Genomic DNA, 13,818 nt, shown 5'->3' with positions numbered 1-13,818 from the left:
TTATGAGGTCTAGCTACGAGGGGAGGTTAGAGAGATTGGCACTCTACCCATTACTGGGTGGTTCTGTCCATATTATCTTTCACTCTCAGCATTTCCTGGATCTAGTATAAGTTACTAGTCAGTGTCTTTCGTTGCTCTTACTAGTTACTAGTCAGTGACTTATCATCATATTTCATTACCAGCTTTGCTTAAGTTATAAATCTTTATGGAGTCACGTGTTCATTGCTGCAGCCAACCCTTGTTGGTTACAGTGACAATAAAGGAGTGTTGAGTTATATATCTGCTGAACACTGATTTCTTGAACTTATAGTAACTTAGAATCATCCCATTGAAAAACCTGCCAGTCAGTCATCCAGTGCCCCAGCCAGTGACCATCAATCCATATATAATACTTGGTGCTTAACCAGAACATTTAACATAGCTGCTTCATACCAGCAAAGTGAAGACAAAGTTACAATAACCTAAGGAAGAAGATTTGAGGTGAGATTGAAAGTTTCAGACTGGCCATGTGGCAGGGAATCTGGGAATAGATCAGATTGTCTGAAGAGCTTTTGTCTGAACCTGTTTCCATGAACTCAGCCTAACTGTTCCCATCCACAACCTGTCACACACCTTTGGGTTCAGTTGCAGACATTGGCTTGTGACTCTGGTTTACTTTGCTGTCTCAGCCACTATCCTGGTCATTGTATCTGACTTTTGCACTGTTATGTCTTCATTGCGTGGTTATTCACACATTAAAGCATTGACATGTTTAAGTCCTGTTTCTCTCTTTCACAGAGAGTGAGGGTTTTTCTCTCTATCACAAGTGAGGAGGGTTTCTCTCTCTCACAGAGAATGATTGAAGGTTTCTCCATCACAGAGAGTGAGTGAACATTTCTCCATCACAGAGAGTGAGTGAGGCATTCTCTCTCTATTACAGTGAGTTTGTGAGGATTTCTCTCTCTCTATCACAGAGAGTGAGTGAGGGTTTTGTCTCTCTCAGAGAATGAGTGAAAGTGGTATTGCTGATATTCCAGTGAATGTGAGGCTTGACTATTGCACTGTTGTGTCTTCATTGTGCAGTTATCCACACATTAGCATGTTTCATTCCTGCAGCATGGGGTAGATTATTGAGTTTTTTGACTTGGATTGCAGGGTTTTAGAAAAATGATTTCTGTTTTGATACAGCGCCTCATCATGTCAAAACATCTCAAAGCACTTCCCAGAGGTTTTCTGTAACGTGTAGTGACTATATGTAGACAAACATGATAGCTACACAGCAATGTCCCACAGACAGCCATGAGCTGAACAACCAGGTTTATCCGGGGGATTGTCGGCCAGACAGCGGGGAGTGAAATCATTCTGGCTGTAAGGGCAACAGACATAGAGAGGAGTGCAAAGCCGTCTGGTTAAAGCTGTTTTAATTATAGTGCATTGACTCTATGTTTTGAGGGCATTTGATAAGGTGCTACACAAGATATTGGTGGAGAAACTCAGAGCGTATAGAGGGAACTGTGGTGCTTTGGGACAGAAATGTAGTTAAAGGACAGGAAGCAGAGAGGGAGGATAAAAGGATGTTTCCCGTTTGGCAGCCGGTAATTAATTGCATGCCACAGGGATCTGTACTAGATCTCCTTTGTTCCCTATATATTAATGACTTTGATTTAGATATAGAGGGGATGGTATCAAAGTTTGCGGGTGATACCAAGCTGGGAGGAATAGAGGATTGTGAGACTGCAGATGGAAACCCTAATATACAACATCCATAGCATTGCCTTTCTCTATATTTGCAGTTATTACTTCAAAAAAGTATTGTAGTAAATTGGTCAAACATGATCTGCATTTCACAAATCCATGCTGATTTTCCATAATGGTATAAAAGGGACAGTGGCAGCATGGATCCAGAACTGGCTGGGAGACAGAAAGCAGAGAGTTGTGGTGAACGGCTGCTTTTCTGAGTTGTTCGAATCTGTAATGCATTGCCTGAAAGGGCAGTCGAGGCCGATTCGATAACAACTTTTAAAAAAGCGATGGACGGGTATTTGAGGAGGACGGGTTTGCAGAATTATGGGGAAAGGGCTGGGGAGTGGGATTGACATTACATTGCTCTTTTCAAAGAGCCGGCACAGACTCGATGGGCCAAATGGCCTCTTTTTGTGCTGTACGATTCTATGATTCTATGATTATCCTTCACCTGTTTACCACTTCTGTCCCCTGGTGGTTCAATCCCCTCCTGAGCTTTCATTGATTATTATGAAAACATTTTGATTTCATTGAGATTTATGGCCCAGAAGTCACCAGCAAACACTGATTAACATTTACCTGCTGGACTTATCTAAACTGGTGGTCAATTATTAACCTTCAGTGCTCAAGTATAGTAGATGTTAGTGAAAGGATTATTGCACACAGTAGCATTGAGGAATATGACTGTAATTCAATTGTAAGGTTGGTGGAACAGGACAAAGGTGGGGAAATAAATAACGGTGATAAATGTGAGGGTGAGCAGGAACTGAGATAATTCCTGGAATCTGATTCCTGGACAAGTCAAAGAAAGTTGATGTAACCTTGTGTGGGTCACTGATGAGGAGACATGTTGAATATTGATCACCATTGATGGATTCCTAACCACATTCCATTCCTTGTATAAGAAACAACATTTTAATGTTCTGAAATTACATCCCACTCAAAGTCTCAAAACTAGAAACAGCCAAACCAGGCTGAGAAGCACTGGGCACTGCCAGTCCTCTATTCCTGCTCAGTGGGTAACATTTTCATAACCAAAATAGCCTTTCTGATTATTGCAGTGAACACTGTCGTGGCTCAATATGAGTGAACACTCCAGGGAGAGAGTTGAATTGCATTATAAACAAAAGACCAAAAACACCCGGCTGACCCAAAACAATGTGTAAACACATCACCGTGCTTAAGAGTATTCAAAGCAAACATGGAAATTCCCAAGATGATTATTGGAATGGAATATGCACTCTCTCCCTGGAGAGATGCATTCGGTTTACCTAACTCCAGAAATTAATAGGCACAAATTGGCAAAAGCCAAACCTTGAGGACACCAAAATGTGCTGTGGGATAACTGTTGGAGTCTAACCAGTTAAGACCACATAGCTTGCCATTGGGATCACTGTCTGGCAAAACTTCCCATTGCTTATCCAGCTTGGTCTACATAATCCGCGAGTGCTTTAATGGGAGCTGAGTGGGATGACTCCCTGTCCCCAGTGACTGTTCTGCCTTTCCAAGCCCTGCCGATTTGCCAGCCACGCTGGGCTGTCATCAGCAGTGACCTGGAGTATTGCAGACCCACCTGCCTCAGGAACTAGATTAGAAACTGTCACAAAGGGTGGGCTTGATTCTAACAATCTGATGCCAAACAAGTCACCTTGGAGCCCGTTCAGCTCAAAGGAGACCTTGGTCATCTCCCGCACTCCAGAGTATAGTCGCTAGTTGGTCGGTGACATTCAACAAGTGAGGGTTTGAGCCCTCATTGGGTGGATGGCAGATACCAGGAACTTCCTGCGACTTTTTTTTCCTATTGTCTCTATTGAGACCCTCAATATTGTGTCAACCTCTATCAACCCTTCACGACCTCCTCAGCTACAGTGAAAATACTTTCTGGAATTAGGTAAGAGAATGTGTCTCTCTAGAGTATACATTGCATTCCAATAATCATCTTGGGAATTTCTTTGTTTGGTTTCGGATCCTTTTAAGTATGGAATTCCCTGCAAACTTCCTGGTAGGAAACACAGCTCAGCATGAAATGTGTGAGAGCATTGCCACCATCTCCTTGTCTACAACTCATATCCCTTCCCATTGATTACTGATAAATTGTTTTAATCATTAAATTCAAACTTAAATATAGGATGTGATTGACAGAATGATCAGATTGACTGTGGTTTTTGTCACTGACGATGGGGAGAGATTGGATTCACATTGGTTTTCTTCATTTCCAAAGGTTGTACAAAAGCATCATTGACGACAGGGAAGAGTTCACACAATGGCAGGGATTCTCAAACCAGGTAATTAATCTATTGGAAATGATGACAATATTAACTTTTTATTTTAATCCTGTGCCCACTGCACCGAGTAAGATAACAACCTCCTGCCATTCCTCTGAATCAGCCCTGAGCCGTCAAACACAACCCCACTGTCTGAAACCCCATCACCTTGAGCCTCTCTCTCCACTTTCACACTCACTTAAAATCCTATCTCTTTGATTGTGACTTTCATCAACACCCTCCAACTCTCCCTTTGGTTCCTCCTCCCCAGTTAGAATAATAACTACTTACATTTATGCACAGTCAGCGTGTTTGTGAATCAGTGAATCATAGAATTTATAGTACAGAAGGAGGCCATACACTGGCTCTCAGAGCAAGCTGATCATTCAATCCCACTGCCCTGCCTTATCCCCAAGTCTCAAGTCTCTCTCTCTCTCTCTCATAATATCCCTGTCTAATATCCTGTGGAACACCACAATGGACTCTGCTTCTCCCACCTTAGTTAGGTGCACTTTCTACACCACAATAACTCTTTGGGTGAAACAATTTCATCAAAGCTCTTCTTTTGTTCTTCTTGTGACTGTCTTACAACCAAGGCCCCTGGTCCCTGACTGCCAGCCAGTAGGAATAGCTTCTCCCTATTTACCCTATTTAAACCCTCACCATTGTGCCCACCTCTATCAGCTCTCAACCTTCTCAGGTCCAATGAAAGCAACATCCCCAATCTCTCCTCGTAACCGAAGCCTCTCATCCCCGGGATTGATTCTCGTAAACCTCCTGCACATCCCTTCCAAGGAGAGAACAGCCTTCCTGACGTGAGAGTCCCAAACTGAACAGAGTCTCCAGCTGTGGCCTCACCAATGATTTGTACAAACTCAGCTTTATTGCTTTACTTTTGTAGATTTACACAGACTGTACAACACAGAAACAGGCCACTCAGCCCAACCAGTCTGCACTGGTGTTTATACTGCACACAAGTCTTCACCCGCTCCTTACTCCCTTTCACACCCTCTAATCTCCTCTCCCTCATGTGAAAGTCTGGCTTTCTCTTAAATGACCATAAATGCAATCATATGATTCACCCACCACTTCAGATAGCGAGTTCCGTAATATCACTGATCTCTGCGTGTGGGTGATAGTGTCTGTTTGTGAATGTGTGGGGTGGGTTGGGGGATGGTGTCTATGCATATGTTTGTAATGGTGTCTGTGTTTATGGTGGGAGGAACGGTGTCTGGGTGTTGGGAGCGATGTCTGTGTGTTTGTTGGGCATGGTATCTATGTGTGTGGGGGACGGAGTCTGTGTGTGTGGGGGGTGTTGTCTATGTTGTGGAAGGTATCTGCGCATGTAGGGGATATTATCTGTGTGTGTTCGGGACAGTGTCTGTGTTGGGGACAGTGTGCATGGGTGCGAGTGTGTTGGAGACAATCTCTATGTTGGGAGTGGTGTCTGTGTATGTGAAGGGTGGTGTGTGTGTGTGGGTTGGGGACAGTTTCTGTGTGTGTTGAAAGGGGAACGGTGTGTGTATGTGTTGGTGGCAGTGTCTGGTGTGTGGGTGACAGTGACTGTATTTGGGGGATTGGTTTCTGTGAGTGTGGGGGAATGTGGTGTGTGGGGATGGGACAGGTGGAATGGTACCTGTGTTTGTTCCAGTCATTGTCCCTGTGTTGCTGGTATTTCACTAAATATACAGTCGATTTACATTACGGTATGTTCTGTGAAGCGCTTTGAAAACTTTCAACAAAGTGATAAGGCTCTGTATCAAATGCAAAGATTATTACAATTATTATTATTATTATTATTGCTGTGTCTCTGAGTCTCTGTTATGTTGAGTTTTCCCCACTCGCGGCTCCTGCGTGACCCTCTGCATTTGCCAGAAAAGAAGCCAAACCTTGACAGCAGTGGAGCCAGAAACCTATAAGATCATCAAAGGGCATGATAGCGTAGATAGTGGGAGATTGTTTCCCCTGGTTGGAGAAACTAAAACCAGGGGTCACAACCTTAAAATCAGAGGCCAGCCCTTTCGCACTGAGTTGAGGAAGAGCTTCTTCACTCAAAGGGCGGTGAATGTATGGAACTCGCTACCCCAAAGGGCTGTTGATGCTCAGTCCTTGAACATATTCAAGACTGAGATAGATATGTTTCTTATTGCAAAAGGGATTAAGGGATATGGGGATAAGGCGGGGTCAGGTTATTAGCTGAAGTTAGATTAGAAGATCAGCCATGATTGAATGGCGGGGCAGGCTCGAAGGGCCGAATGGCCTATTCCAGCTCCTGCACAGGAGATGTTCCCTCCTGTGTGGTCACTGTATCAGTCAGGATTGTGTCTGTTCACTGTCGGTACCAGATAATAACCAGTGATAATGGCTCCTGTTTCTCCCTTGTTCAACAGACACAGTCCAGTGACACTGAAGACAGGTACGTACAGATGTGAGGCAGCTGCTGAATACACTGCCTGATATTGTGAATGAATCAATCATTCTCACATGCTCTGTCTGATTGGTTCTTTATCTCATTTCTCTCTCTATTCCCCTCCCTGCCCCTCCTTGGCTTTAATAAAGCTTAAATAAAACAGTGCAGAGACTGAATGATAACAAGGCCGGGCTGACAGACTGATCACACCGCACCATGCTGAGCCGATGAATGAATGATGAATGATGCTGAGATGATCGTAACAGCCTTGATTAGGATGGAAAACAGCCAGTGCAAGCAGCGAGTTGGTCCAGCTCTGCACATTAATAATAATATTAAACCTTGCATTTGATATAGCGTCTTATATCTTTGAGATGTCTCAAAGCGCTTTACAAGATATACTGTAAATATAGTAACTGTATTTTGTGGGTGAAACGCGGCAGCCAATTGCACACAGCAGTCTCCTGAAAACAGTCGTGGATTAAGTTAATCCCAATGTCCTGGCCTCAAACGCCTTTTCTATTCCAGTCGTTAATTATCCTGTGCAAAGAAAAAACTTCCTGGTGTCTGTCCTGAAATTACAACTCGAATCTTGAATTAAACCTTATTTGCCAGTTACCAGCGCATTTTCCCTATCAAAGAATTAAGGCAGAGGAGGGGATGGGGAAATGGCAGGTTAATGGGATAGAGTTGATAACTCTCAGTGAGAAGCACAGACATGATGATCAAGTGTCCTTCCTCTGAGCTGGGTTTCTAATTGGAGTTTCTCATATTAACAGGAAAGCACTCAAAGCTGAGGTTGAACAGAGGAAGGAGGATGTAAGAGATTTTGTCACCTTGTTCCCTGGCTGGAGAGTGTGGATGATCAGCTACATCAGAGACCTACAAAAGATCGCAGACGACATTTACTCGATTCACAATGTCACGAGTGTGGGAGTTGGCCAGAGTGTGGCTGGTGGGGCTGCCAACACTGCAGCTTGTGACATGGACATTGTTACCCAAAGACAGAGACATTAATGATATCATGGAGCAATATACAAAGGACAGTAGAAAAATGGCAGAGTGTTACACAAAACTCTTACGAGCAGTTCAGTTCTTGAAGCATTGTGAGAAATCAGAAACTGCATTTCCTGGTGGAGCTGAGAGTCTCACTGAACCCTTGGCTGGATTTGTTGCTGTGGATGAAAACAATAACCAAACAGGAAACAGTGACATCCAAAAGCCGGGTCAGCAGCTCAGACAAGGCTGCCTTTCATGTCATCTCTGATCCCCAGAGCAAACGATGGTCATAATCTCAACTGTGGAGCCAGGGCAGATATTGCTAAACACATTGAGGATGTGTCTAAAGTGCTGGAGGATGAAGTGACGGCGTATGAAGAGGTTTATAAACATCTGGAAGGTACAGTAACAACAACAACAAACTACATTTGTACAGTGCCTTTCCCGTCAGGTACTGCATCAATGTACTGCACACAGGACTCAGGTGCAGCAGCTGAGGCAGGTTCCAGTGATATAATATTCAGGGTGGGTCCAGGAAGATATCAGAACTGTCTGTGTCTGACCAAAACAAATAATAATCTTGTGATGTGTGTGAGGGGGAGAGATCAAGGCTGGCACAGTGTGTGTCAAAGAGAAGGGATTGCACCTCCTCACCTCTGGCCCTCACTGTCTCCACCTCCCGCCTGCTCACTCCAGCTGTACCATTGCTCATTTGCCAGCCGAGCCTATAATTCTACATCTCCATATATGGTAGAAAATGATTCTGTATAAATAAATACATATACAATTTGTTTGAGCAACTGAGTGGCTGATACACGTGGAAACCCATCGGGTGCTTAAAAGTCTCCAAACCAGACTGAGTGTTCCACATTTGTGGATATTTCTGTATCTGGAATGGAATGCGCTCTCTTTCCCTGGAGGGTGTGACGGTTCTCACCCCCAAATGTAAACCCATGTATGTTAAGCGCACAATGTCCCAGGTGGCCTCTGTGTAGATTCTCTCGGTGACGTGCAAGTTCCCTTCACTGTGTGAGAATTAATGACAGGTAATCCCAATTATAATTCATAGTGCCCTTCTCATCTAACATACAGTGGCTTCTGCAGTAACCTGTTTCTAGATAATTGAATTTAACAGACTCGACATGCGCTTTTTAGAAAACACAATGGTGCTTATTGATCCTAACAACCCTATACCTCATTACACTGACCAATATAAGATAAAAAGTCACACGTTAAGAAACAGAAAAACTCTGACACAATAATTATGACTCGAGAAGCTTAAAGTTAGTGAATAAAGAAAAAACAATCTTGATCTAGAGACAAGGCTCTCAGGTCAGGCACGTGCCTTCTTGATGACACTAAAGGTGAAGAGTGACTCTGAGTTTAATGAGCTCCTCATTTTATATTTTTCTAACTCCTCCCCCTTTCAATGTATCTCTCGATACCTTTTCCCGTCATTTACAATCTCCTCCCCTGCCGTTGTATCACTTGGTTCCTGCTCCATGACCCACATGATGATTTCCTATGCTTTCTGTTGCAACACTCACCCAGATCACAGACATTGTGTGTGATAATAATCCCTCCAAAACCAAAAGCAATAATAGATTGGTCATTTTCCAATCTATGACTGTTTGTTGGACATTGCTGTGCGCAATTGGCTGCCGCGTTCGCCCACAAATATGCAGTCAATTCACTTTACAGTGTGTTCTGTGAAGCGCTTTGGGACGTCCTCCCGACGTGAAAAAGCGCTATATCAAATGCAAGGATTATTATTATTATTATTATTATTATTATTACCCCTTTAAGATTATATTCTGTTCCCTGGACCATGATTTCCGCTTAAAGGCAAAGCGCCTTATTTTAACACAAACTCTCTGTGCACAGGCTATCCATAGGAAATATCATTAGACAAAGTTAAAGCATTAATAAAAATAAGATGACCGTGACAGGGGATGCATCCTGCTACCTAATTCTGGAGAGAGTATTAGTAGCAGGTTTGAGAGGTGCCCTTCACATGGACCCCAGAGTGTGCATTGCGGTAACTGCTGGAGTCTATCCAGATAATCCCACAGAGCTTGCCATTGTTTTTTTCTCACTGGTAAGCTTTCCCATCGTTTGCCAGCTGGCACTATCTCATCCGTTAAGGCATTCAGGGTTAACAGGAGCTGTTTGGGAAGATTTACTGTGGCTAGTCTGCCACTCCAAGTCCTGCCGATGAGCTGGGCTGAGCTGTCATCAGCAGTGCTCTGAAATATTGCGGACCCGGCTGCTCAGGACCTGCATTAGAGACCGTAACAGAGGGTGGGCTCCATACTGACATTCTGTTAGCAAACATATCACCTTGGAGCCAGTTCAGCTCTGAAGAGACCTCGCTTACCACCCCACACACACCACACACCAGAAGGAGGATAGGACATTTGTCATTCAATATCTGTTAATAACCAGTGGTAATGGCTCTTGTTTCTTTCTTGTTTAACAGACACAGTCAGCAACACCGAAATCTGGTACGTACAGGTGTGAGACAACCGCTGATGAAACTGCCTGATATTGTTCTCGTTCTCATTTGACTCTGTCTGAATGGCTCTTTATTTAATTTCTCTCCCCCCCCCCCCCCACCCAGGTTCAGAGATGGGGGGGTGGGGATGTTCCTGGCTCCACACACATGTTAGTGTCAGCGGGATAGAGGGACGTGTAAATTGGATAAGAAGTTCCCTGAATGAAAGGAAATAAAGGGCAGTGGTTCCTGGAGCACAATGAGACGTCGCCAGTGACTGGCAGGTGCCCAGGGCTCAGTGTTGGGGTCACTGCTGGTTACTTCATGGTAATGGTCTACAATTGGGGTTTAAACTCGGATCCCGGATTGAGTGGTCACTGATAACAGGACTCGTGGACAGAAACGTGGTTAGGTTGGGGAACTGGGCTGAGAGGCGGCAGATGTTGTTTAATGACAGACACTTATATAAAATTACATAAAATAATATAAACTATACTATAATAATTTGCAATGTTATATTTATAAATTCTAATTCTTTAATTTATAAATGTATTTATTCACATATTTACAGATTGTTTATTTATAAATATTATAAATATTATTTATAAATTATCAACTAATTTATTATGACAATAAATATAACAATAAAATAACATATTAATATTATATTATAGCATATTAATAAAGTCTGGAGACTGAGATTGAATAATAAAACAATCATGTGACCAACTCTTTTTAACTTCCCTCGTTTCCTTTGAACTGCTAGAAATGTCAAACTCAGAATCTGTGAAGAGAGGAACCAAATCTTGTACTTTATGTTTAAGAGTTCCTTTAATTACTAAGGTAGAAATACATATAACTTCACATTGATTCAATAAGCAGGTTACAGCAGGCAGGGTATGGTAGTCAATATTGTGCTGTTGGCAAACATAAAAGAGAGAGAGACAGACAGAGCTGCCCTCAGCCCTCTGGACAACACATGATCTTTCTCTTCAGAAATCTGTAACTACTTTCCTCTGTGGGAAAGGCTGCCCTGACCCCACTGGGCTCCCTGTGTCTGGTGCTGTGTGTAATGTGGGCAGTAGCTGAGAGTTGGTTGTGTTTGTGTTCACAGGAAAGCCTTCCTCACTGAGCTGGCAAAGAGGACTGATGATGTGCAGAGCTTTAAATCACAGCTCTCTGTGTGGAGACAACAGGTGGCAGGACACCTGAGAACACTGCGAGAGGCTGCGGACCACATCGACAGCCATCACAGATCAGACACAGTTCTGACCATTGTGGGCTCCATACTGTGTATTGTCGGAATGATACTGTTTGATGCGGAATAGTCACTGTCATAGAATTAGGGAACGAAATTATGAAAAGGTTGGTGTTCACATTCAGCCTCAGCCTTCTGGGAGTTCTGGTGCTTGAAGTCAGGGGTAATCGTATCTCTGTAGCTCGTGGCAATATCATTGCTACACAAGCAGAGAAAGTGATAAGAGTGAATGAAATAATAGAACAATATAAAACAGAGAGCAGAGCCATGGCGGATTGCTACAATAAACTAAACACTAGAATCCAATTGTTCATGAAATCAGGAAGAGACACATTTACTGGGAAAGCTGAGATGTTCTCCAGTAGCTTAGGTAGTTTTCGCCCCATTATCAACATGGAGGCCACCCGCAGGGTAAACCCAGTGAGGGCTATTTTACAGCGTCTCATAGCAATCTTTGTTGTGTATGAGGTCTACTTTGCAATAAAGAACATCATTTACTTTCTCAGTGGAGCCAAGTCAAAAATTGCTGAACAGATACGAAAAGTGGCTGATATGATGGAGGTTGAGGGACGATCATGTGGAGAGTTTTATCAACTGCAAAAAAATATTTAGTTTTTCTTTAGACAAGTACAAACAAGGGAAGAATTGGATTAATTACCTGCCTCCAACCAAAAAACATGCTTTTATCCCCAATCTGTGCTTCATAGCCTTCAACTGTTGTGATTAGAAATGAATTTGTGTTTAAATTATTGTCTCAGTGCAGGTAAATATGCTTATGCTTGTTAGCTAGTGACTGACTGATCTGTGGAACGACAATCAAACTTCATCAAACTGAGTTGCAGAATCTCTCTAAGTGTGACAGATGTTATGGAGTAGCTGGTGTCACTACAGATAAGATGTTAATATGTCAGTGAGCTGTGCCTTGTAACATGAAGAGTTAAATTGGCTGAGAGAGAAGAAGTGAATGTGTTTCTGTAGTAACAGCACAATATTGACTACCATACCCTGCCTGCTGTAACCTGCTTATTGAATCAATGTGAAGTTATATGTATTTCTGCCTTAGTAATTAAAATAATTCTTAAACATAAAGTACAAGGTTTGGTTCCTCTCTTCATAGATTCTGATTTTGACATTTCTAAACAGAATAAGATGGTCTTTTCTCGACAAACCTTTTGCCTCAGGCTTCAACAGAGTGATTAATTCCACTGCTGTCCACACCTTCAAACCCAACACATCCACATCCCTATTCAAACCGCCACCATCCCCCATCCCACGAGCCCTGAATGTCAACCACAGTCTCTCATGCGGCACCTTATCAAACAGCTTCTACTAATCCACACACACATTCACAGCTTTACCCTTTGGTTGCTATTTTGAAGACCTCTATCAATTTGGTCAAACACGATTTGCCCTTTACAGTCCATGCTGACAGCCCCTTATTCCTATCTAGTTAAGGTTTAGGAAAGATGTAATGGAGATGTTCAAAATTATGAGAGGTTTTGATAGAGTAGATAGGGAGAAATGGTTTCCACTGGCAGGTGGGTTGCTAACCAGGGCATTCAGTTGTAAGATAATTGGCAAAGAACCAGAGGGGAGATAAGGAGAAATTGTTTTACACAGAGTTGTTATGGTTGCGACCGCCAGGAAGATGGAAGGCAAACTAGATGGATCTTGGACTTTTATCGTCTAACAGTTCTTATGTTCTTATGGTCTGGAATGCATTGCCTGAAAGGTGGTGGAAAAACCTTCCTGACACCTTCAAAGACCTGTGTATATGAAGCCCCAGGTCTCTCTGCTCCTGTAAAACTGTACCATTTATTGAATATTGCCTCTCCTCGTTCTTCCTCCCAAAATGCATCACCTCACACTGCTCAGCGTTAAACTTCATCTGCCTTGTGTCTGCCCATTTCACCAGTGTCTCTGATCTCCTGCAGTTTGCTACCATCCTCCTCACTGTTTACCACGTTCCCATGTTTTGTGTCATCTGCAAACATAAAATTTTGCTCTCTATCCCCAAGTTCAAGTCACTTGCATATATCAAAAATACCGACCCCTGGGGGACACCACTGTATACTTCCCTCCAGTCTGAAAAATAACTATTCACCACTACCTTCTGCTTTCCCAGCCAGTTTCATATCCATGCTGCCACTATTCCTTTTATGCCATGGGCTTCAATTTTGCTAACAAGTCTATCATGTGGTACCTTATTAAATGCCTTCTGAAAATCCATATGCACTACACCAACTGCACTTCTGCTTTATTCTCTAATGTATTTTGAACTGATATTTATCATAACCTCCTTTTTCAGTTTCATTTTAATCCCAATTTCCTTAGTCATCCAGGGAGCTCTAGCTTTGGACACCCTTCTTTTCTCCTCATGGAAATGTGTTTGCTTTGCACCCTAACTATCTCTTCCTTGAATGCCTCCCATTGCTCATTTACTATTTTACCCATCAATCTTTCTTTACAGTCCCACTTGGCTACATCCCTTTTCAACTCACTGTAATTAGCCTCTTCCAGTTGAGTATCTTCACCTTTGATTGCTCCTTGTCCCTTTCCATAAATACTCTAAATCTAATGATGTTGTGATTACTATTTTCTATTTTATGCGGTGATATCGTGACGAAAGCATCATTCGCTGCACAGTATAGTACTCTAACCAAAAATGCTC

The 13,818-nt window shown here is 42.8% G+C and overlaps 1 long non-coding RNA gene across 1 annotated transcript; it reads left to right on the top strand.

The window, feature by feature from the left end:
• The first annotated feature begins 288 nt into the window (after nucleotides 1–288).
• LOC121848126 lies at nucleotides 289–7,310 on the top strand. Its single transcript, XR_006084857.1, has 3 exons — nucleotides 289–480; nucleotides 3,944–4,007; nucleotides 7,176–7,310. It is a non-coding gene; the product is annotated as an uncharacterized LOC121848126 (long non-coding RNA).
• Nucleotides 7,311–13,818: the final 6,508 nt, after the last annotated feature.

The sequence above is a fragment of the Callorhinchus milii genome, unplaced genomic scaffold (genome assembly GCF_018977255.1).
Source record: "Callorhinchus milii isolate IMCB2004 unplaced genomic scaffold, IMCB_Cmil_1.0 Scaffold1, whole genome shotgun sequence".
NCBI classification, from domain to species: Eukaryota; Metazoa; Chordata; class Chondrichthyes; order Chimaeriformes; family Callorhinchidae; genus Callorhinchus; species Callorhinchus milii.
The sequence above is the reverse complement of the archived record's forward strand: the minus strand, read 5'-3'. Positions and strand labels throughout refer to the sequence as shown.